Source organism: Perna viridis, chromosome 3 (assembly GCF_037379345.1).
Source record: "Perna viridis isolate PV_CMFRI_1.1 ecotype Kerala chromosome 3, ASM3737934v1, whole genome shotgun sequence".
Classification (NCBI taxonomy): domain Eukaryota; kingdom Metazoa; phylum Mollusca; class Bivalvia; order Mytilida; family Mytilidae; genus Perna; species Perna viridis.
In genome coordinates, this window is record NC_142447.1 from 52,153,814 (window position 1) to 52,180,767 (window position 26,954).

At 37.2% G+C, this 26,954-nt stretch overlaps 1 protein-coding gene across 2 annotated transcripts in view; it reads left to right on the plus strand.

Moving 5' to 3' along the window:
- The first annotated feature begins 1,176 nt into the window (after positions 1-1,176).
- LOC148622840 (uncharacterized) overlaps positions 1,177-26,954 on the plus strand; it is a 44,017-nt gene continuing 18,239 nt past the window's right edge. Inside the window, exons 1-2 of one of the 2 annotated variants that reach the window (XM_088573089.1) lie at positions 1,177-1,346; positions 19,840-19,919. The gene's annotated coding sequence lies outside the window, so the exon portion shown is untranslated. The remainder of the gene's footprint in view (positions 1,347-19,839; positions 19,920-26,954) is intronic. The other variant, XM_088573088.1, reaches the window with a different exon arrangement.

Below are 26,954 nucleotides of genomic sequence, written 5' to 3' on the forward strand. Positions count from 1 at the left end.
CAAATTTTGATTGCCACTGGAAATAGGGAGAGGTGGGTAGGGTCGGGCAATTTAGCCTCCTGTGGCGGAGCCTTATGGTTCCTACTGCGGGAGAATACCACAGTAGGGTTCTTTAACGTGCGAGTAACGTAGCATCTTTCCCAACACGGTGCACCACTATGGATTGCGGTCAGGTTTTCCGTATTATAGCCTGACAACCCCAGCATGTAACACGCCAGGGGTACCCCATTCAACCACCTGGGGCACACATCTAAGTTACTCTGTGGGCAAAGCGCCCTAGTCCCCGGCTAGGGTTCTGAGCACTATTTAGTCGCCTTTTACGACAAGCTTAGCGCTGCTGCAGGCCTATTCTTTTAACACCCGGACCTGCACGGGGCAGTTCGTATGGTAATTTACGTGTTTATTTATTGTAACATGATAAATATTTCATACAACACCAAGATCTACAGATGTGATAATTGGTTGATTGATTGTAGGGGTTTAACGTCCGAGCAGCAGTATTTCAGCTATATTCAGACGATGTAATAAATGGTATCTTCAGTGGTGTTGGTTGAAATATTTTTCCTTATTGTGTTATTCGTTCTCCTCCCTCACATTCCTTGTCATGTTGTTATTCATAAATACACAAAATTGAGTGTTAAAACGACCTTTCGTTATTTCCTATTCTTGTATTGTTCTTTCAATCAGACACAATAGAATGTGGAGGTAATGATGAGATATTATGAAAATGTTATTGCCAACAAAATCGATCTGCTCATTGTCCCTATGATTGTTACCGATAACACGACGTTTACTGTTCATCCGCTCGGAAGAAATAAATACAGTACCAGTTTTATTAAGTAATTAGAATATAACTGCCAAGTAAAAAATCAAAAGCACACACAAATGACAGATCCTTGTAAAAATGTCTAAAGAACTTTGTTTGAAATCTTATCCCTTTAATTCGTTGATTTATTTTAAATATTGCAATATCTGACTTTGGTATTACAAATTACTGTTAATTAGCCATTAAAGAGTAAACTATGGGTCTACTTTTAGGTCCTATAGTCGTAAAGACTATTTAAATATTGTTTTGTCTTATCGGTAAGTTGTTCTTGAATTAATTAATATTAATATGTCACCAAAAAATTACAGTTAGTGATAAGGTAAACCTTAGTACGTAATCGATACTGGGTATAATTAAAACCAATTAGAGCCCATAGGGTGTGATACCTGCAACAAAGTTATGTTTACCATGAACAATTGAAGGTGTTGAACAGCTTCCATTCATTTCGTCATATAACTTTTCTGTTTGTCTCTGTCATATGATGTCATGGAAAATCGGATTTATATAACAAATATTAAAGGTAGGTAAATTTTAAATTCTATTTTGAAGAAGCAACTCTTTTATTATAGATAAGAACCTAGGAAAATATATTGTTAACCTTTTTCATTCAGAACTTTCACCAATACAGCAGTATCTTTCATCATATTATATAACATAAAATTGAAGGTTATAATGAAAGTCATTAAGAAAACCGGTGATATTTTTGAAGACTTATTCTCAAATATTTGGGAAGAAAAGAGACAATAAAGTAATGATAAATACTGATAATTCTGACATGAAACTGATATAAATTTTAAATTTGTTTCATTCTACATGAATTTTACTTCAGAGGCATAATGAATCTTTGATAGATATCTTCCTTTACCAAAATGATACCTCATTCCTCGACCTACGATGTTCAATCAATGTTTTTTTTTCTATAAAAAATTGACGCCTTTAAAGACAAGACTTTAATACTTAAAAACTAAATTGTAGAGTTAGTATTAGTTAACTTAGCTCGACGTTAGTCTCTTTGTTTTATAAGTATTTTGTTAATTTAAGTTAATTTTTTGTGCAGTAGTCTTTTTTTTTCATATTACGGAATGCAAGCATTTTAGCAAGTTTTTCAAAGGGACATAACCCCTCCCCCAACCTGGTTGGAGGTCTTACTGGGGAAAGGGAAACAGTAAACATCTTTCTTGGAAACTTACTCTTTCTACTTCGGTAAGTTCCTGAAGGTTTAAAATAAGTTATTTAAAAGTAATCAAGTGCATACCGCGGGTCTAATAACTTGAATATTGGAATTTAAAGTCTACTGCTGTCCATTGCTCCAATTTGACAAGTCTGTCGGATGACAAATTTGTAGAAAGTTACTCCATTTCGGTTGAATTCTTAAAAAAGAAGCCTAAGTCGGGAAACCGGAAAAGGACTATTGAAAGAAATATCTGCAATGACGAATACATACGGTTGCGAAAATGTTTTGGTACGTTTGATAAATGGTGTATGATAGACAGTTCTTAAAATATATATTGTTTGTTTGTTCAGCTTTAACGTCCGAGCAGCAATATTTCAGCTATATTCAGACGATGAACATGAAATTGATGATAAAATCAACATGAATTAATGATGAAATGAAAAAGGGATGAGACACAAGGACAATGGGGTCAAAAAGTTTTGATTGCCATTGGAAATAGGGAAAGATGGGTAGGGTCGGGCAATTTAGCCTCCTGTGGCGGAGCGCAACGGTTCCTACTCCTATCGAATACCACAGCGGGGTTCTTTAATGTGCGAGTAACGTGGCATCTTTCCCAACACGATGCACCACTATGGTTTGCGGTCAGGTTTTCCGTATTATAGCCTGACAACCCCAGCATGTAACACGCCAGGGGTAACCCCATTCAACCACCTGGGGCACACATCCCAGTTGCTTTGTGGGCAGAGCGCCCTAGCCCCCAGCTAAGGTTCTGAGTACTATTTAGTCGCCTTATACGACAAGCTTAGCGCTGCTGCAGGCCTATTCTTTTAACACCCGAACCTGCACGGGGACTTAAATTATATAAAATGTGTCGAATATCAGTAAAATCAAAAATAAATTACGATATTTTGACCGGTTCGATATACTTCGTACTCTTCTGGATTTTTTTTAAATTGAATTGGTTGATTAACTGATTGTTAGGATTTAACGTCCGAGCAGCAATATTTCAGCTATATTTAGACGATGAACATGAAATGGGATGAAAACATGAAAAATGGGATGGGACACAAGGACAAAGAGGTCGACAAATTTTGACTGCCACTGGAAATAGGGAGATGTGGGTAGGGTCGGGCAATTTAGACTCCTGTGGCGGGGCCCTATGGTTCCTACTCCGGGAGAATACCACAGTAGGGTTCTGTATAACGTTCAAGGAAGGTTGCATCTTTCCCAACACGGTGCACTACTATAGTTTGCGGTCAGTTTTTCCGTATTATAGCCTGACAAACCCAGCATGTAACACGCCAGGGGTACCCCATTCCACCACCTGCGGCACACATCCCAGTTGCTCAGTAAGCAGAGCGCCCTAGCCCCAGCTAGATTTGTGAGCACTATTTAGTCGCCTTTTACGACAAGCTTAGCGCTGCAACAGGCTTATTCTTTTGACACCGGGACCTGCACGGGACTAAATTGAATTAGAATAACCACTATAAAAGCTACATTCAAAATGAAAGAAGCCAATGAACAAAAAAGATGAACAGAAACTGGACAGAGTCAGCAGAAAAAAAAAATAAGCATTCTGGTCTCCATTATGATTTGAGCAATAGACCAGTTCTATTTATCTTTGAAACGATGACAACAATGTAAGTATTTTTATTGAAAAGTTAAAACTATGATAAGATGAACTAAAGAACAGATAAAGACTTGTCTACAAAATATACAATACTGACTGAAGTGTACATTTACAAAAACTTGTCACTATTTACTTCCAACTCTTAAATGATGAGTTATTAATATTAAAAATATATATATAAGTCAATTAAAAGAGCATGAAATGAATAATTGTACAGCAAGTATCACATTTTTTTCTCTTTTGTAAGATGACGCCACTGAATTTGGTTTATCACAAGATGTGCTATCATTGTCTTTTACAATGTCTTTTTATTCATTTCTTTTATAAAATTTATTGTTATTTCAATGGAAATCATGTTGATAAACACTTTTATTCATACTCTTTTTTACTCTTATACTGTGGTAGTATAACAATGTCGGAATCATATATTATAATTATCAACACTATTACGTTTGTTTGTTTGATTTTATTATAGAAAATCTCAATAATAATTTGTGACTCATTGTATGGCTTTGATTTAAATGTTAAGTTTCGACTTGGGGCTATAGCTAGAAAGGTATTATTTATCATTCTTTTAGGTTGAACTTTTGTGCAACATACTTAAGAAGTGAATACTTCCCGACATTGTAATGGAACAAATTGTAGTGATACCCAAAGTGTTATAGTAATTCCTGACTCTAACATTATTATGCTTTTAAATAAATGCATTATATTTCTTGAAAACCTTTTTTTTTCAATTAAGATTTTTGTAATATTGGCAGAAAAATGGGGCGAACCCAAACATCATCAATACCAAAGAATTGAGACTCATGCTTTGACTTTGCTCACATATTAAGTTAGGGAAATGAAGATATGACTGGAAAAAGTCAGATTATATATTGTAGCTCTGTCATTGTTTTGAAGGGGGAATTTTTTCAAAGTTTTACTACTGTCGCCTATGTGAAATAAATAGTACCGTTCTACCTTTATGGTGTTTCACATTTCGCCATTCACTCAGCATTCCATTTCAATGAACTGTAAACGTTTTAAATTTAAAAACGTTTTTGCTTCTAAATAACATATAGGTAACTCTAAACAAACTCGAGGTTTGAAACGTTTTAACTTAAAAATGTCACGTACTATACTATACAAGCAAATGAGTATCTCAGTCTTTCCTAGCAGATAGGCCCCGTGCAGGTCCGGGTGTTAAAAGAATAGGCCTGCAGCAGCGCTAAGCTTGTCGTATAAGGCGACTAAATAGTGCTCAGAAACCTAGCCAGGGGCTAGGCGCTCTGCCCACAAAGCAACTGGGATGTGTGCCCCAGGTGGTGGAATGGGGTACCCCTGGCGTGTTACATGCTGGGGTTGTCAGGCTATAATACGGAAAACCTGACCGCAAACCATAGTGGTGCAGCGTGTTGGAAAAGATGCCACGTTCCTCGCACGTTAAAGAACCCTGCTGTGGAATTCGATAGGAGTAGGAACCTTTGCGCTCCGCCACAGAAGGCTAAATTGCCCTACCTTACCCATCCCCCCTTTTTCCAGTGGCAATCAAAATTTGTCGACCCTATTATCCTTGTGACCCATCTTTTTTTTCTTCATTTCATGTTCATTTTGTCATCCATTTCATGTTCATTGTCTGAATATAGCTGAAATATTGCTGCTCGGACGTTAAACCCCAACAAACAAACCTAGCAGATAGACTAGTTTAGTTAGAATACATACTATTTATAAAGTAGGATAAGGGTAATAAATTGTACGTATCCATACAAAGGAAATGAAATTGGATACACTGTCATAAATCGGAAGCCGGGGCTAGGCGCTCTGCCCACAGAGCAACTCGAATGTGTGCCTCGGGTGGTGGAATGGGGGTGTTATCAAGCTATAATACAGAAAATATGACCGCAAAGCATAGTGGAGCACCTTGTTGGGAAAGATGCCACGTTCCTCGCACATCATAAACCCCTGCTGTGGTATTTGATAGGAGTAGGAACCTTTGCGCTCCCCCACAGGAGGCGAAATTGCCCGAACCTACCCATCCCTCCCTTTTCTAGTGGTAATCTAAATTTGTCAACCCTGTTGCCCTTGTGTCCCATCCCTTTTTCATATCATCATTTCATGTTCATTTTATCATGAAAGTTAATCAGTTTCTTTAAATGAGTCTCTTGCAGACAGAATGTAACTTGAATGAAATATTGAACAGAACAGTTAACTCTAAAATATGACCTTTTAAACCTCGACAATTCTATTGAATAAATTTGGCCATTTTGTTTTGCCGCCATATGATCCGCAACCCCTGGCTAGGGTTCCGAGCACATATTTAGTCGCCTTTTGCGACATGCTAAGCACTGCTGCGGGCCTATTCTTTTGACACCCGGACCTGTACGGGGCTGCTCAAATAGAACGATTGGAGTATAAAATATAATTTGGTTCAGATTTAATCATCATTGGAAACATACATATACCATTAGTATGATAATGTTATAGTTTTTCTGATTAATTTAAAGGTTATGATGTAAATATATGGCATCTACAAGTGTAAATCACTTTTAAAAATCTTCAGAAATAGGTTAAGAACTTTTAATGAGAAAAAAGCCTGAATATCTACATCTGAAAGTTCGTCTGGATTGTAGTATAATTGCCTTGTGTACTTAAATGTAAAACTACCTTCGCTGACTTCTGGAAATCTAATAACTTACTATGTTATGACAAAAGGAAGACTTGTGTAGGTTACGTATTGTTTTAGTTTTGTTTGTTTGTTGAGGTTTAACGTTCGAGCAGCAATTTTTCAGTTATATTCAGACGATGAACATGAAATGATGATGAAATGAAAAAGGGATGGGACACAAGGACAATGGGGTCGACAAATTTTGATTGCCACTAGAAATAGGGAGAGGTGGTAGGGTCGGTCAATTTAGCCTCCCGTGGCGGAGCCCTATGGTTCCTACTCCGGGAAAATACCATAGTAGGGTTTTTTAACGTGCGAGGAACGTGGCATCTTTCCCAACGCGGTGCACCACTATGTTTGCGGTCAGGTTTTCCGTATTATAGCCTGACAACTTCAGCATGTAACCTGCACGAGGCCGTATTGTTTTAGCATTTCAATTAAGATTGTAATTGTGAAATGGTAAAAGTTGAACGATGAATGTGATAAGAGTCCAAGAAAACGAAGACAGAAAAAAGCAAACTATATATATAAACCAAGTGTGGGTATAAAGTAATCACGTTCTGTATGAATGAGAACAATACCGAATTTTTAATATCATTTCTTGGGAACATTGAAAACATTTTGTTTTATACTTAGGGCTATTTTGTGCAGTGATATTTTACACCTACTTATTCAGTCCGTTATTTGACAATTGTTGTTTTCAGTAACTCAATAATATATATCATGTTAGTAATGTGGATGGATTGATGTTTGATTTGTTTGTTTGTTGGGGTTTAACGTCCGAGCAGCAATATTTCAGCTATATTCAGACAATGAACATGAAATGGATGATAAAATGAACAGGAAATAAAAAAAAGAAAGGATGGGTCACAAGGACAATAGGGTCGACAAGGGCAAGGTCGGGCAATCTAGCCTCCCGTAGCGGAGCGCAAAGGTTCCTACTCCCATCGAATACCACAGCAGGGTTCTTTAACGTGCGAGGAACGTGGCATCTTTCCCAACGCGGTGCACCACTATGTTTGCGGTCAGGTTTTCCGTATTATAGCTTGACAACTCCAGCATGTAACCTGTACGAGGCCGTATTGTTTTAGCATTTCAATTAAGATTGTAATTGTGAAATGGTAAAAGTTGAACGATGAATGTGATAAGAGTCCAAGAAAACGAAGACAGAAAAAAGCAAACTATATATATAAACCAAGTGTGGGTATAAAGTAATCACGTTCTGTATGAATGAGAACAATACCGAATTTTTAATATCATTTCTTGGGAACATTGAAAACATTTTGTTTTATACTTAGGGCTATTTTGTGCAGTGATATTTTACACCTACTTATTCAGTCCGTTATTTGACAATTGTTGTTTTCAGTAACTCAATAATATATATCATGTTAGTAATGTGGATGGATTGATGTTTGATTTGTTTGTTTGTTGGGGTTTAACGTCCGAGCAGCAATATTTCAGCTATATTCAGACAATGAACATGAAATGGATGATAAAATGAACAGGAAATAAAAAAAAGAAAGGATGGGTCACAAGGACAATAGGGTCGACAAGGGCAAGGTCGGGCAATCTAGCCTCCCGTAGCGGAGCGCAAAGGTTCCTACTCCCATGGAATACCACAGCAGGGTTCTTTAACGTGCGAGGAACGTGGCATCTTTCCCAACACGGTGCACCACTATGGTTTGCGGTCAGGTTTTCCGTATTATAGCCTGACAACCCCAGCATGTAACACGCCAGGGGTACCCCATTCCACCACCTGGGGCACACATCCCAGTTGCTCTGTGGGCAGAGCGCCTAGCCCCCGGCTAGGTTTCTGAGCACTATTTAGTCGCCTTTTACGACAAGCTTAGCGCTGCTGCAGGCCTATTCTTTTAACACCCGGACCTGCACGGGGCGATTGATGTTTGATGAGACTATTATAACACATTAATATTAGAAGTAAGATAATGTAAATACTATATATCTTTATACCTTAACATATACCATTTGGATTATAAGATGTACCAGAAAAAACATTATCGACATTTAACTTTATATGATGAACATTTATTATATGGCCTATTTTGCTCCTTTGTAAATAGTCTTTTGTATCTACACAAGCTGAGATTTTCTTTGAATGAAACATCGTGACAGAATAACAGGAAATCCCCACATATACGATGGTTGTGAATGGTCATTAGTGCGATACTTTGACATTTACTTGTAACTATAGAATCGCCAATATCAATTATGTTTGTATATATAGTATAACGCATACGTCTAATATTAAGTAAAGTTCCTTATTCCTTAACAGGGAGCTTGTGAACGGAGTGTTGTGTTTAAGGGGTAATAAACTGATCCTATAAACTTAGGTCATTATCTGTAGGTATATCATGGAAGTACTTTTATTTTGATTTTATTATGCTTGGGATTTTTGAGAGTATGTTTGTATATCGTTGTTTTACATTTAGATTTCATTCAAATATTCTTGCATAGGATTTTTACGACAAAACAATCCTAAGTAAATTAATGAACTGGATATCCATTCTCAGTAAATTAATGCACTGGATATTCATACTTAATAAATTAATGCACTGTATATCCCTCCTTAGTAAATCCCCGTGCAGGTCCGGGTGTTTAAAAGAATAGGCCTGCAGAAGCGCTAAGCTTGTAGTAAAAGGCGACTAAATAGTGCTCAGAAACCTAGCCGGGGGTTAGGCGCTCTGCCCACAGTGCAACTGGGACGTGTGCCCCAGGTGGTGGAATGGGGTACCCTTGGCGTGTTACATGCTGGGGTTGTCAGGCTATAATACGGAAAACCTGACCGCAAACCATAGTGGTGGACCGTGTTGGGAAAGATGCCACGTTCCTCGCATGTTAAAGAACCCTGCTGTGGTATTCGATAGGAGTAGGAACCTTTGGGCTCCGCCACAGGAGGCTAAGTTGCCCGACCTTACCCATCTCCCTTTTTCCAGTGGCAATCAAAATTTGTCTACCCTATTGTCCTTGTGACCCATCCTTTTTTTTTTATCATTTCATGTTCATCAGGCTAAATTGTCCGACCTTACCCATCCCTCCTTTTTCCGAGCAGCAATATTTCAGCTATATTCAGACAATGAATATGAAATGAAAAAAAGAAAGGATGGGTCACAAGGATAATAGGGTCGACAAATTTTGATTGCCACTGGAAAAAGGGGGGATGGGTAACGTAGGGCAATTTAGCTTCCTGTGGCGGAGCGCAAAGGTTCCTACTCCTATCGAATACCACAACAGGGTTCTTTAACCATCCCCCCTTTTTCTAGTGGCAATCAAAATTTGTCGACCCTATTGTCCTTGTGACCCATCCTTTTTTTTTATCATTTCATGTTCATTTTATTATCCATTTCATGTTCATTTTATTATCCATTTCATGTTCATTGTCTGAATATAGCTGAAATATTGCTGCTCGGACGTTAAACCCCAACAAACAAGTCAAATATTCTTGCAAAGGATTTTTACGACAAAACAATCCTAAGTAAATTAATGAACTGGATATCCATTCTCAGTAAATTAATGCACTGGATATTCATACTTAATAAATTAATGCACTGTATATCCCTTCTTAGTAAATTAATGCACAGGGAATTCCTTCTTGGCAAATAAATGCACTGGATAACCCCATTTGGTAAATTAATGCACTGGATATCCCTTCTTAGTAAATTAATTCACTGGATATCAACCTTAGTTAAGTAATGCATTGAATACCCTTACTTAAAGGGTCAATTATTGTCTATTAGATGAACGCATGGTGAGGCAGAATGTGTAATAAAAAATCGTCTTAACGGAACTATTATGTTTACGATCCACTTGTACATAAGTCATGATAAAATTCCCGAATATTCTTTTCAATAATTACTATTGCAATATTAAGATAAAATAATTGGTATAAGTTTAACTAATTTTTTGTGGAAACCATATATTACCAGTTTTCAAGATAATTGCTTGGATATCTTTCCATGTACATTATGTTAATTATCTGTTAAATCGTTCAGGTACTGACCCTAAACTACACAGAAATATTCTTGGTACTTTTAACAAAAGGAGTTTTATGACAATATTTTGTAACTGTTTTTTTTTAAATAAGGAGCTGAAATATTGCTACTCTAACAATCAATCAATCAATTATAAGTTTGAAACATTAAATTTCTGTTTAGACAAAATTGGGTGTTATTGGAAGGGATATTTTAATTTGAATAATTCTTCTACATCGATTTTAAGAACCTGACTTTCAAGCAAAACTGTTCTTATAATTTGTAACTTAAAAGAAACTGAAATCTTTTTTGGTTTCGTCTAAACGATTATTCAATAAGGAGTTCCATGTGCCATATTGCATTGTTACTTGGAAAGTCGTAAAGAACGTACGAGGCAAATATTTCCAAACACTATTAGTAGAATTTACATAGGTTTCCCTATATCAGTGGTGACTATATTGTTACCAGTAGATCGATTGTTATACAGAGATACTCCACTATTGACGATGTTGTGTCTCTTCCTACCTTTTCTTGTAAAGAGCGGAAAGATCAAAGATTAAACAATGTCAACCTTGAATAAATATTCTTCGAATTATAATTAACCAAATCACCAGTCTTTATCCAGCATTATAAATCTATTACAACCTTTTACATGCGTGGGAGAAGATCAATTAATAATGCATATCTATGCTAATTTAAACATTTTTTGAGAGATTAAACTTGGAAGTTCAAAGTGCTAATATCGTATACATGACCTTCAGCTTGTTTCTCTTGAAATCGGAATAGAGGATTGAATTTAAATATATATCAAAAGGAAATGCTCAATCATTATCCAAGTTACATAAATCGTTTCTGCCTTACACGTTTTAGTTAGTGAGCGAGAGAGTGTTATAATGTATCAATACAGCAGAGCGTAAATAGATACCATATGCCGTTATTAGTAATATGATTTTGTAACCAGTCCAATAATTGTAATGATTGACTTACAGTCTATATGGGTCATTTTAAAGAGTATTTGTGTAAATAGAGGACATTGGAAAAGAGGGTTTTGACTGCTGTGAGACTATCGTATTTCCTGTCAGCCGAGGGTAGTGACTATATATATAGACACAGTTCACTTTTATAGATATCGAATCTAACCATCAAATATTATTAACCTTGTTACAAAATAGGGCAAAATAAACACAAAGACAAATTTCTACTGTAACAGCAGAATTAGTAAGGATCCTTTGAAAATGATGTTTCTTATGTTGCAGGCGTTGTAATGCACAGAAGTCAACATGAGACGTACTTCTCCGATATATTTGATGTTTGTTTGTTCGTTGGAGTTTAACGTCCGAGAAGCAATATTTCAGCTATATTCAGACAATGAAAATGAAATGGATGATAAAATGAACATGAAATGAAAAAAAAAGGATGGGACACAAGGACAATAGGGTCGACAAACTTTGATTGCCACTGGAAAAAGGGGGATGGGTAAGGTCGGGCAATTTAGCCTCCTGTGGCGGAGCGCAAAGGTTCCTACTCCTATCGAATACCACAGCAGGGTTCTTTAACGTGCGAGGAACACGGTGCACCACTATGGTTTGCGGTCAGGTTTTCCGTATTACAGCCTGACAACCCCAGCATGTAACACGTCAGGGGTACCCCATTCCACCACCTGGGGCACACATCCCAGTTGCTCTGTGTGCAGAGCGCCCTAGCCCCCGGCTATGGTTCTGAGCACTATTTAGTCGCCTTTTACGACAAGCTTAGTGCTGCTGCAGGCCTATTCTTTTAACACCCGGACCTGCACGAGGCCGATATATTTGAAATGAACGTTGTGTTACTGTTAAATAGCGCCTGACGTTCCACGAGGAAACTAAGTTACACTCAGGTATGTGGCCTAGCAACACCCGGGTATGTGGAATTATTAAGTCATAGACAATCAAAATCCTAGAAATGTTCTAGTACGATATAATTTCAGAAAAGAAGCATTTGGCTTATCTGGTTTTATATATGATTAATTGATTGTTGGGGTTTAACGTCCGGGCAGCATTATTTCAGCTCTATTCAGACGATGAACATGAAATGATTTTGTTTGTCTGTTGGGGTTTAACGTCCGAGCAGCAATATTTCAGCTATATTCAGACGATGAACATGAAATGGATGATCAAATAAACATGAAATGATGATGAAATGAAAAAGGGATGGGACACAAGGACAATGGGGTCGACAAATTTTGATTGCCACTAGAAATAGGGAGAGGTGGGTAGGGTCGGGCAATTTAGCCTCCTGTGGCGGAGCCCTATGTTTCCTACTCCGGGAGAATACCACAGTAGGGTTCTTTCACGTGCGAGGAACGTGGCATCTTTCCCAACACGGTGCACCACTATGGTTTGCGGTCAGGTTTTCCGTATTATATAGCTTGACAACCCCAGCATGCAACACGCCAGGGGTACCCCATTCCACCACCTGGGGCACACATCCCAGTTGTTCTATAGGCAGAGCGCCTAGCCCCCGAATAGGTTTCTGAGCACCATTTTGTCGCCTTTTACGACAAGCTTATCTCTGCTGCAGGCCTATTCTTTTGACACCCGGACCCGCACGAGGCGTGACGTCGTAAAGATTACTTTGAAATTATATAGACTCGGGCACTTATCCAAATATTCTTTAGGAATAGATAATCGTTATTTAGTATAAAAAGACTCATTGCAGTGCTGACTAAATACACTACAAGATAATTCACAGACCAAGTTGATGGTAAAACACAAGAAACAAACTCAAATATATAAACACAGCTTCAGACAATATTTGATATACATAGCAAAAATTACTTTAAATTTCAAGCAACTTGTTTAGCTACAGGCAATTTTAAAAAGTTTCCTGCAGGTCATTGCTACAGGTTGATATTTTTGTATTCATAGTTTTCTGTTGAAACCACGTGTATCTAATACAAAGTCTTACGAATAACATACGAGCAAATTTTAGCTACTTGTGAAGTTCCTTAAGAAAGACGTTTGAAGAATATAGCAGGGTTTTTTTCGTATTTGGATATTGGTTACTATTGTTACTGTCTACCAAAGGATTGATTGATTGCTTATTGGGGTTTAACGCCCGAGCAGCAATATTTCAGCTATATTCAGGCGATGAACATGAAATGATAATGAAAAGAAAATAAGGATGGGACACAGGGGTTATCGAGTTGATAAATTTAGATTGCCACAAGAAATAGGGGGTGGGTAGGGTCGGGCAATTTAGCCTCCTGTGGCGGAGCGCAAAGGTTCCTACTATCGAATACCACGGCAGGGTTCTTTAACGTGCAAGGAACGTGGCATCTTTCCCAACACGGTGCACCACTATGGTTTGCGGTCAGGTTTGCCGTATTATAGCCTGACAACCCCAGCATGTAACACGCCAGGAGTACCCCATTCCACCACCTGGGGCACACATCCCAGTTGCTCTGTGGGCAGAGCGCCTAGCCCCCGGCTAGGATTCTGAGCACTATTCAGTATTCTTTGAAACCCATGACCTGTACCAAAGAAGAGATTCAAGTTACCGTTGATTCCTTTTAATTGGTCTATAGTCTTACGATTAACTTAGTTTAAATGCAATTAAAAATACATGTTTTTGCTCTTGATAAACGGTTGTATAAATTGTATTTATCGATCAGTTCACTTGCTTAGAGGTTGCTGATTTGTCGTAAATTAAAACGTCGATTAGGAAAAGAAAATTGTTCAGGAAATGAAAACGGAAATCAAATTTATTTTAACTGAGCTAAATGAATTCTAGTAACATGGTCTTCTTTATTTCCCTAGTAAATATTTTAGGAAAAGAATTTGATACAGATTTCTGCACTTCGTCCAACAGAGCAGTTCTTCCAACTTTTTATCAATGGTTTTGCTGTTATTTATTAAACGGCTTTCGCACAAATTTGGACCTAGTACAATATATTTCTACATTTTTACATAGTAGGTATTCAGATTCAAAATCATGGGCTACGTGTTCGGCATTGTAACGAACTTACCGGCTGATCTTACAGTTAAAAGCTTAAACAAAAGAAAAAATCTATTTTGTTTTAATTATGGTACCTTTTTTTGAAACATGCTTTTTAAGTGTATGCAATACAACTGTCATATCACAAAAGGTATTTTTTCATAAATTTGTTGCATGCGTCAACATCAAAATTTAGTTGCAACAAACTCCCGAAAGAGAAATAACACCTCCAGTAATTTTGTCTGCATTATATAGTTTAATTTTCTAGAAAGCCTCATTGTAAGAAACATTCATAAATGTAGTCAACAGTAATATTAGACATTCAGACTGTTAATTATTGATTACAGAAACAAGTTTACGGGTTCATTAGCGGGGGTGTATTGATGTATTAGATTTATTGCTTCGTTAATCATATTGATTGTTAATTTTCCTTCACTCAACTATTCAATTGTGAATTTCCAGATAACAGCAGATACCCATAATAAATATGCGACTGTTCATTCTTACAAGCACTGAACATGCTCTAAGACTTTAAAATGATTGAAGTCTTTTTTTTTTATTCTTATTAGGCATATGATTTACAAATATGTAATATACATTGTATATACATAGGCTTGGATATTAAATAGAACTCACATTGAACCATGTCAGATAATATTGGGGGGCATCAAATGACGAAACTCAGCCGGAAACGTCAGAGATACAAGAGTTGTTAAACAATTAACACAGACACAAGTGAACTAAAAGTGCAAACATAAATCAACAAAACAAATGCCTTCACGAATCCAGAGAAAACACGTTGGATGGTGAGTAGTTCCTGCTCCTTGCAAAATACATGTTATGCTGATCTTCGGAGGTCACATCATGTGAAAAAGGAACATGTTTGACAGATAAAGACCGTTATCAATGAGCATCGGTATTCTACCATACAAATCGATTGTCGTTAAACTTAAGCCAATTAACTGTATTTTGATACGATATTAATAATCTGTTTTTTCACATGCCTCAATTAAGTTAACTAATTCCGATTATATTATGAACCAGTTCAATTTGAGTTCCTGTGCGAATTACGGAGCCAATATGGACATGGTCTGTTTTAATATTTGCAATATCATTCAATTTAGCAACGTACGTACATTGTTGTAGTAATGTAGATGATAAATATACCATGAAGCTGTGGCCCCGTGCAGGTCCGGGTGTTAAAAGAATAGGCCTGCAGCAGCGCTAAGCTTGTCGTAAAAGGCGACTAAATAGTGCTCAGAAACCTAGTCGGGGGCTAGGCGCTCTGCCCACAGAGCAACTGGGATGTGTGCCCCAGGTGGTGGAATGGGGTACCCCTGGCGTGTTACATGCTGGGGTTGTCAGGCTATAATACGGAAAACCTGACCGCAAACCATAGTGGTGCACCGTGTTGGGAAAGATACCATGTTCCTCGCACGTTAAAGAACCCTGCTGTGGTATTCGATAGGAGTAGGAACCTTTGCGCTCCGCCACAGGAGGCTAAATTGCCTGACGTTACCCATCCCCCTTTTTCCAGTGGCAATCAAAATTTGTCGACCCTATTATCCTTGTGACCCATCCTTTTTTTTTCATTTCATGTTCATTTTATCATCTATTTCATGTTCATTGTCTGAATATAGCTGAAATATTGCTGCTCGGACGTTAAACCCCAACAAACAAACAAACAAACCATGAAGCTGTGTCCAAACATTTAAGTAGCAGTCCGGCTAAGAATCATGCAATTTTCACTGAAAGTGATTTATTGATGTCAGATATTTTATCCAAATTGACTTTAAATCAGTTGGATATATCAGACAAAACAATGAATAAAATGGGAAAATGTTTACACCGTTACTATAGCAACAACCACTCCTAAGCAACCACCAATTTAGGGCCTAATAATCACAAAAATGTCACAATTTGAATGTATTTTTTATATCTAATGGTGGAAATTTACCAAACTAAATAATTATATTAATGAAGTGTGTATTATGGACAACAATTTACAATAAAGTACAATGCAATCTGATTGGTTAAGATCTGGTTACCATAGTTACCATAGCAACCAAAATTCCTAATTTCTGACAATTTGAAATATACGAAAATAGGCTATATTTAGACCCGTTTTGCCTTTGACTCCAAGGTCAAATGACATACAAAATTTTGGCTAAATATCATACAAACTTTTGTCCGGGGTTTAATTATCTTTTGTCTTTTTTCTGAGACATCTGATATTTCGTATGGGGGTTAGGTTTTCTCAAGGCGAGGCGCCTCGTACTAGATTGGTTGACATTTGAACTTGACCTTTGACCTCATGGTCAAATAACAGCAACTTTTGGCCCCGTGCAGGTCCGGGTGTTAAAAGAATAGGCCTGCAGCAGCGGTAAGCTTGTCGTGAAAGGCGAATAAATAGTGCTCAGAACCCTAGTCGGGGGCTAAGGTGCTCTGCCCACAGAGCAACTGGGATGTGTGTCCCAGATGGTGGAATGGGGTACCCCTGACGTGTTACACGCTTGGTTTGTCAGGCTATAATACGGAAAACCTGACCGCAAACCATAGTGGTGCACCGTGTTGGGAAAGATGCCACGTTCCTCGCACATTAAAGAATCCTACTGTGGTATTCTCCCGGAGTAGGAACCATATGGCTCCGCCACAGGAGGCTAAATTGCCCGACCCTACCCACCTCTCCCTATATCTAGTGGCAATCAAAATTTGTCGACCCCATTGTCCTTGTATCCCATCCATTTTTTTCATTTCATCATCATTTTATGTTCATTTAATCATCAATTTCATGTTCATCGTCTGAATATAGCTGAAATATTGTTGCTCGGACGTTAAAACCCAACAAACAAACAAACAATATCAACTTTTGACTTGATGAGTGTTAATGAGGGCAGATGTCATATGACTGATACTAAATTGTTTTTTTTTTAATTTCCTGTATTTTGAGAGAATTCAATCAGACCCAAGAGTAATATTTCTTGTTTTTGTTGATCAACTCTTGACATTATATCCCATTTCCATTTTTTAACTCCTGTTTTACTGAAATGCACATCTTTTTATCAAAATTTCCCGGGATTACACTCTTTTGTTTTCCGCTAGAATCTTGGTTCCCATGATTACTCTTGTAAACATGAACATGTAGATTCTTTACAGAATATTTCACCCCCGTGCAGGTCCGGATGTTACAAGAATAGGCCTGCAGCAGCGCTAAGCTTGTCGTAAAAGGCGACTAAATAGTGCTCAGAACCCTAGTCGGGGGCTAGGGCGCTCTGACCACAAAGCAACTGGGATGTGTGCCCCAGGTGGTGGAATGGGGTACCCCTGGCGTGTTACATGCTGGGGTTGTCAGGCTATAATACGGAAAACCTGACCGCAAACCATAGTGGTGCATCGTGTTGGGAAAGATGCCACGTTACTTGCCCGTTAAAGAACCCTACTGTGGTATTCTCCCGGAGTAGGAACCATAGGGCTCCGCCACAGGAGGCTAAATTGCCCGATCCTACCCACCTCTCCCTATTTCCAGGGGCAATCAAAATTTGTTGACCCTATTGTCCTTGTGTCCCATCCCTTTTTCATTTCATCATCAATTTCATGTTCATCGTCTGAATATAGCTGAAATATTGCTGCTCGGACGTTAAACCCCAACAAACAAACAAACATACAGAATATTTCAAAATGTTTTATAATTTTGTTGTTTAAAGTAATACACAATACTGTGACTTATTCAACATGGAATTTTGTGTCAGAAATTTAGATAAGAACAATTGGGAAATCAACATTAAATTTTATAATATATTATAACTAGAGACTTAAGACAGCCTGAATCGTTCACCTGGTTTACCATTTGCTTATTATAAAAAAAAATGGCAATGAGACAGGCTAAGTTAAAATTAACTGTATAGTCAAATGCAGGAAACGGTTTTGATAGCATTTTATGACCTGAACTAAAATTTTGCTGAAGGCAACAGTTTTTGAATTATTTAAAAAAAAACTCTTCTGACCCCTATGTTCCATTTTTAGTATAGGCAGCCATATACATTTTTAATGGATTAAAATATACAAGTCATTTCGAGCACAATACACTAAAGAATTAATATGCTTTATTTCCATTAATTGATCTTAAATGGTTTAAGAGAAGAAGGTTTTCAAAATTGCACATATACAAGTGGAAAAATTAAGAATTATTTCAGGAGCCATAACTCCTACATTAGTAAACGAATCGTTTCGAAAATGTCGGTATTTGTCAATTTTTTTATGCTGAACTATATAATCCTCCAAAAAAAGGGCAACAACCTTTGAGTTGTTTGCAAAAAAATGCCTTCTGACTCCTGTTATAGCCCCGTGCAGGTCCGGGTGTTAAAAGAATAGGCCGGCAGCAGCGCTAAGCTTGTCGTAAAAGGCGACTAAATAGTGCTCAGAACCCACAGAGCAACTGGGATGTGTGCCCCAGGTGGTGAAATGGGGTACCCCTGGCGTGTTACATGCTGGGGTTGTCAGGCTATAATACGGAAAACCTGATCGCAAACCATAGTGGTGCACCGTGTTGGGAAAGATGCCACGTTCCTCGCACGTTAAAGATCCCTACTGTGGTATTCTCCCGGAGTAGGACCCATACGGGAGGCTAAATTACCCGACCCTACCCCCCTCTCCCTATTTCCAGTGGCCATCAAAATTTGTCGACCTTGTGGCCCATCCCTTTTTCATTTCATCATCGTTTCATGTTCATTTTGTCATCAATTTCATGTTCATCGCCTGAATATAGCTGAAATATTGCTGCTCGGACGTTAAACCCCAACAAACAAACAAAACGCCAGACTTTGATTAATTTAAGTTTTAATTAATCAGAATTAAATATTATCTATTGGAACTTGTATTGTAACTTATCACGGTTAATTTATAATAAAAATCATGTCAATATCTGCAAATGTTCAGAAAATAAAATGTCAGGAAAACGGTTATTTCTGTGAATTGATGATTACAGAGCCCGTAATTTCGGTAAAAATTATCGAAAAGTATACTGTCCTTTATCTTATCATGGTGAACTTATTAACCAAAAAAATATTTCAATATCTGCAAGTGTTTAAAAAAAAGTCCGGAAAACGTCTGATGGACTGACGGTCAGACGGACGGGTCAAACACATTTTACCCAGCGCAACTGCATTGCGTGGGGCATAATTAATTAAGCTCAGAGTTCTCCTTTTAAATTAAGAGAACCCATATTCCATAACAGATGTAAAAGATTAGTACTGCAACTGGAGTTACGCACAATCAGGTGATAACGGGCAAGTGATTCTTTACAATTACGACATACTGTGAGGTGAAATATTGCATGAAATCAGTCATGAACTTAAGCCAAAATTGTGTATGTCATTTGACCATAAGGTCAAAGGTCATGTTCAATAGTCACACACCTTAATTGATACATGACACGCAACCTTGGCGTGAAATACACACATACCAAATGTCAGATATCTTAGTAAAAAGGCAAAAAAGTTACGGCACAGGCAAAACTTGGGTGGTATATTGCCAATATGTGTATCTTATTTGACCATGAGGTTGACAGATTAAATTCAGGTAAAATTTCATATATTCTAGGACGCAACACTCCACCTTGAGAGGATATACCAACATACTAAATATTAGAAGTCTAGGTCAAAAAGACAAAAAGCGTTAAGGTATGGACAAATTTTGTATAAATGGCGTCAAACTTTGGTATGTTATATGAACATGAGGTCAAAAGTCAAGTTCAAATGTCAACCACCCTAATATGTGGTGCCTGGCCTTCAGGTTTTATAATCCCATACCAAATATCAGATGTCTAAGTGAAAAGACAAAACAATTTTAGCCCAGACAAATTTTTGTCTGGTATTTGGCCAAAATTATGTATGTCATTTGATATTGGAGTCAAAATTCAAGGTCAAAAGTTATCCTATCTTGAACATTACACTCTACCTTAATATGATTTACTTACATACCAAAAATCAGATATCTTGGTAAAAAGATAAACTGCAATATGGCCAAGAAAAAGTTTTTATGGTATTTTTCCAAAGCTTATATATTTTTTTTTCCTCGGGGCCAAAGGTCAAAATCAAAGGTCACCCACCTAAAACATTACTCCCTGCCTTGGTGTGATATACTTAAATGCCAAAGATCATGTATATAAATAAAAAACCAAATAATAATGGCACAGATAAAATTATGTATCGTATTTTGCCGAAATTTGTATGTTATTTGACCTTGATGTTAAAGGTCAAGGTCAAAAGTCTACAACTCTGGTATGCAACAATCTTCCCTGAGAAGTTATACCAACATACCAAATATTAGAAGTCTAGGTCAAAAAACAAAAAAGATATGGTCTGGACAAAGTTTGTATGAAAAACGTTAAGAAGAAGAAAAGTCCTTACAGGGGGTGAATTTGGGTGCAGATGAGCAAAAAAAAGATATGTTACATATTTTTATTTTTTATATGTTTCAGTGGAGAGCACCTACTACACATCCATGCATACATTTTATTAATATCTTCTTGCTCCTGTTAGCAAAACGGGTCTGAACATAGCCTATTTTCGTATATTTCAAATTGTCAAAAATTAAAAATTTAGGTTGCCATGGTAACCAGATCTAAACCAATCTGATTGCTTTGTACGTTTTTGTAAATTGTTTTTCATAAGACATACTTCATTAATATAATTATGTAGTTTGACAAATTTCCACCATTAGATACAAAAAATACATTCAAATTGTGATGTTTTTGTGTTTTTAGGCCCAAAATTGGTGGTTGCTAAGGAATGGTCGTTGCTATGGTTACGGTGAAAACATTTTTCATTTTTTTATATTAATTCTTGTTTTTTCCATTAAATCCTACATATTGCAAGTTAATTTGGTTCAAATGTCTGACATCGATAAATCACCCACTGCATGATTCTTAGGTGGACTGCTACTTAAAGCAAAAAGTGATTGAAATTTGAACTGAAAAGGAAGATAACTTTTGTTAGTGTTATAAACTATTAATTCTTGAGTTGTTTTGTCTTGTTTTTTGGGGGGTTTTTTTCGGAAAGAGGTTGTATATTCACATTGTAAAGACGTAAAATAAAAGACGGGTAAAATGACTATACAACAATAGATATACAAAAAAACATCTGAATGGGGTTGAGAAGAAAGATTTCAATAAGTCACTGAATTTTCAAAACGTTTAAAAAGGGGTAATTCATACTACAATAAAAGCAAATTTTAAAACAAATAAAACGATATAAAATGAAGTTAATAACGACAAAGGACAAACCTACAAATCTAATTCATTGTGACAAAGAATGAAAATGGAACACACAGTATAATAAACTAAATTGATAATACATTGTTACCTTCGGCTACTCCTCGTGGTTATAATGACAAAGGGTTTGTAACCCATTGATGATACATTGTTACCTTCGGCTTCTCCTCGTGGTTATAATGATAAAGGGTTTGTAACCCATTGATGATACATTGCTACCTCCGGCTACTCATAGCAGTTACTATGATAAATAGTTTGTAACCCATTGATAATACATTGTTACCTTTGGCTACTCCTTGCGGTTATAATGATGTTATCGGGTAAACAAACTGCTCTACCACCCTTTAGCTGTATGTTATTTATCAAATATCATATTTGTCAACATTGGTGTTGCGTTCAGGCCTTCCTGTTTCATGCATACATGTTTTGGTGACACATGCAATGCACTAGATAACGGTAATATGTTGTCATTCATTTTTGTTAACAGAATAGATAATTACTAATTCAATTATTCCAGACACATAAAACACATCCTTGTGTGCAATTCTTTTTTTTTTCAAAAACGATCACTTGAATATAAAATTGACATTCAGGTTGATTCTGCTGATAGAGGTTATTTCCTCTATGTGTCAGAGTTCATCATAACAAGTACATATTTTACTGGGAAATATTGCAAACCTACTACTGTAATTGGTCGTTAGGGTTTTGTGTTTTTGTGATAATGAGGTCTAGGTGTATAGGGACAAAACAATGACTTAACGCGGAACATCGCATTTTATGTAATGTTAATGTATTAGACACACATAGAAGGTATAAAGCTCTACAATAAATCAACACTTGATTTGTATTGGAAAGTCCGCAGATTGTAGTTTTTGCAATAAAATACTGGAATGTGTACTTTAACAAAATCGTGTTCAAACAGTAGATGGTATAAAGTTGCTTTTGTAAAACTCTTTCAGTATATTTTGCAAAAGGATTGGTTTTGTCCGTATGTGAATATCTAAATTGCATCTTGGTTGATTACGCCAAAATGTACATCTCATAATTTCGGCAGTGTAAAAACACAAATATTGAAAACAAAATTCGGTAAAGCAAACTTCGGAACTGTTTGGTGAAACCCGAGAACTACGGCCCGACAATACTTTAAAAAAAGAAAAAACAAACACCATTAATTCAATCGTGTACTTGCTAAATTGAAGTTATAGAAATTATATCCCCTACTGTTGATTCATGCACTCAGATGTACTAAGATATATAGGTAATTGAAAATAATCCTCTCGTCAATTACCCTGACTTAGTCGAATTGTTCACTTCATCGAGTATATCTTGCATGTCAAATGTTTCGTAAAATTCTTGCTTAACAAAACGAGGTAATTGCTCTAATGAGGTTAATATTTTTTCTTCCAAGTTAACCATAAGTAGTCTATTTAAAACAAACATAAGAACATAATGTACTGATGTCTTCACTCCCTCAACTGATAAAATATTCATAGAAAGCTTCTATCTATATCTTTATTGGTTTTCTTCCAATAGGTGAAATATCGATTTTATTTTTTTTTTGTATTTGATCATGAGTTTGTAAGGATCATTTTCTCAAAACATCAAGCAAACTTTGACTTAGAAATGGCCCCGTGCAGGTCCGGATGTTGAAAGAATAGGCCTGCAGCAGCGCTAAGCTTGTCGTAAAAGGCGACTAAATAGTGCTCAGAAACCTAGCCAGGGGCTAGACGCTCTGCCCACAGAGCAACTGGGATGTGTGCCCCAGGTGGTGGAATGGGGTACCCCCTGGCGTGTTACATGCTGGGGTTGTCAGGCTATAATACGGAAAACCTGACCGCAAACCATAGTGGTGCATCGTGTTGTGAAAGATGCCACGTTACTCGCACGTTAAAGAACCCTGTTGTGGTATTCGATAGGAGTAGGAACCTTCGCGCTCCGCCACAGGAGGCTAAATTGCCCGACCTTACCCATCCCCCCTTTTTCTGGTGGCAATCGAAATTTCTCGACCCTATTATCCTTGTGTCCCATCTCTTTTTTAATTTCATGTTCGTTTTGTCATCCATTCCATGTTCATCGTCTGATTATAGCTGAAATATTGCTGCTCGGACGTTAAATCCAACAAACAAACAAACAAATTGACTTAGAAATGAGGATAAGTGTATCTTTAGTTGGTGTAACCGCTTAGCTATATTGCAGAGTAAATACGGTGTCCTTTTTTACAATCATGAAATGTCGAAATAATACAAAAGTATTACAACAGAGGAAAACGTCTGCCTGTGCAGGTCCAGCTGTCAAAAGAGTTGGCCTGCAATAGCGCTAAGTGTGTCGTGAAAGGCGACTATATAGCACTCAGAACCCTGGCCGGGGGGGTTGTGTGCCCCAGATTGTTGAATGGGGTAACACTGGCATGCTACATGCAAGGGTCGTGAAGCTATAATACGGAAAGTCTGACGCAAACCATGGTGATGCACCGTGCACATTTAAAATTAAGTAGTTATGACGACCATAAATCTTCTTGAAGTGAAATTAACCAAGACATACCCTTGTCTGAGAAGCTTATGTAGCAGTATCCGCACTCCAATAAATAAAGATTAATACAAAAATACCGAATTCATAGGTAAACTCTAGGCAGTGGTCAGAAGAAATAGACAAAAAAAGGAAAATCTGTACAACAAATAACACTTTTAAGGCAAAACGAAAGTTGGAAACAACCATAAAAATCCTTACTTAGCACAGACATTTCTGATTAAAATCGTGGGTTCAACAAGGTGTTATAGCCCACCAGACATCACGTCAGCGAGTTTTCAAATCATATTCACGAAAGTTACGGACCAATCATGATAAGTATACACCATAGTCTGGAAATGTTACATTTTTGTCACTTTGAAAGGAAAATGTTTTATTGGAAAGTCAAAATTATTTCGTTTGTCATAAATCACCTGTTTCGTTTTCTTTATAGATTAAGGACTAGGAATGAAGCAGAAGTTACAAACAACAGTTGTTGCTTTAATTGGTGTTCATTTAAGTAGATCAAATTTAATTAATCTTCGATTTTCTAAATAGTACTATTCGGTGACAAGTCTTCATTTTTATTACAAAAAACTAAAACTGAACGACTGAGGTAGTTAATACTCTTTTTCTCTATTCGCCCCTGTCAAAATCTAGCTTCATACATATATAGAAACAGAATGACGCAGAACGACGCACAATTTTATCCCATAGGTATTCCAATGCCGTTTTAGAGTACTTGCCCTTCAAACTCGACTTTTCCACCAATAAGGTGCACACTTGAAGCATCACAGTACAAACAGATCTTTGACATGTCAGATACCTATTTTGGTATTTTCATACAAGTAACTTAATACAGTGAATTAAGTTATTAAAATATGGTTGCAATTATCACTACAGACATGATAATCTGCATCGAATAATCTACGATTTATTATTATTTCTACAACATGTGTACTGGATTATGTACACCAGATAAACACATTAATGTTCCGTGTGCCATGCCGTCATTTATTTGGGGAAGTATGAAGATCTAGTCCCTTTCTTTTGTTTGTTTAATGTATTATTTGGCAGGATGATGTAAATGACAACATTAATCAGTTGTCTGTTTTGTTTATTTGTCGGGGTTTAACGCCCGAGCATCAATATTTTCCTTGCATTAAATGTTCTTGCCGTGATATGGCCCTGGTCGCCGAAACGGCAATAAACAACAACAATCAATCAATCAATCAATATTTCAGCTATATTCAGACGATGAACATGAAGTGGATGATAAAATGAAGATGAAATGATGAAATGAAAAATGGGACGGGACACAAGGACAATGAGGTTGAGAAATTTTGATTGCCACTGGAAATAGGGAGAAGTGGGTAGGGTCGGGCAATTTAGCCTCCTGTGACGGAGCCTTATGGTTCTTGCTCCGGGAGAATACTTATTTCCTAACACGGTGCACCACTATGGTTTGCGGTCAGGTTTTCCGTATTATAGCCTGACAACCCCAGCATGTAACACGTCAGGGTACCCCATTCCACAATCTGGGGCACACATCCCAGTTGCTCTGTGGGCTTAGCGCCCTAGCCCCAGGCTAGCACTATTCTGAGCACTATTTAGTCGCCTTTTACGACAAGCTTAGCGCTGCTGCAGGTCTATTCTTTTGACACCCGGACCTGCGCGGGGCTACTTTAATATAAGTAAAAAATATTTGCTTAGCTGATTAAATCTACAAGGTACATTCTAAAACAATCCTAATCACATAAATATGTCTTTTCGGCGCATTACGTACTTTCATTTAAGCTTAGCTCTGTGTGTATGTTTATATGATATTTATGTGATTAAAATTGTTACCACTATGGTTTGCGGTCAGGTTTTCCGTATTATAGCCTGACAACCCCAGCATATGACACACCAGGGGTACCCCATTCCACCGCCTGGGGCACACAACCCAGTTGCTCTGTGGGCAAAGCGCCCTAGCCTCCGCCTAGGGTTCTGAGCACTATTTAGCCGCCTTTTACGACAAGCTTAGCGCTGCTGCAGGCCTATTCGTTTGACACCCGGACCTGCACGGGGCTTAATCAGTTGTCAATATTCCATTTTATTTCCTTAAGTTCGATTTTTTTTTCATATCATAAAATTGTATTCGTGTTTTTACATCACACAATAAAGCCAAAGCATCCTCGGCAGTTAATTTTAGGAAAAGTGCATAGGTAGCGGGTAAATCTTATCATTGTAATATTGAATTGCAAATAAAATAGAGCAAAGCGATTATGTTTACTTCATTTCGCATGAAATATTTTCATACTCATTTTCCATAACTGTTTTCATTTTATCTCTTACATTTTGACGATTAAGTAAGTGCATACACGAGCATACATGCATAATTTGGTGTTCTATTCGAAAACAACGTTAGAAATAAGTTCACATATTTGAAAAAAAAAATATTTGCATAGCTGATTAAATCTACTAGGTACATTCTAAAACAATTTTAATCACATAAATATCATATAAACATACACACAGAGCTAAGCTTAAATGAAAGTACGTAATGCGCCGAAAAGACATATTTATGTGATTAGGATTGTTTTAGAATGTACCTAGTAGATTTAATCAGCTATGCAAATATTTTTTATATATATTAAAGTAGCCCCGCGCAGGTCCGGGTGTCAAAAGAATAGACCTGCAGCAGCGCTAAGCTTGTCGTAAAAGGCGACTAAATAGTGATTCTCCAGGAGTAGGAACCATAGGACTCCGCCACAGGGGCTAAATTGCCCGACCCTACCCACCTCTCCCTATTTCCAGTGGCAATCAAAATTTGTCGACCCCATTGTCCTTGTGTCCCATCCCTTTTTCATTTCATCATCATTTCATGTTCATTTTATCATCAATTTCATGTTCATCGTCTGAATATAGCTGAAATATTGCTGCTTGGACGTTAAAC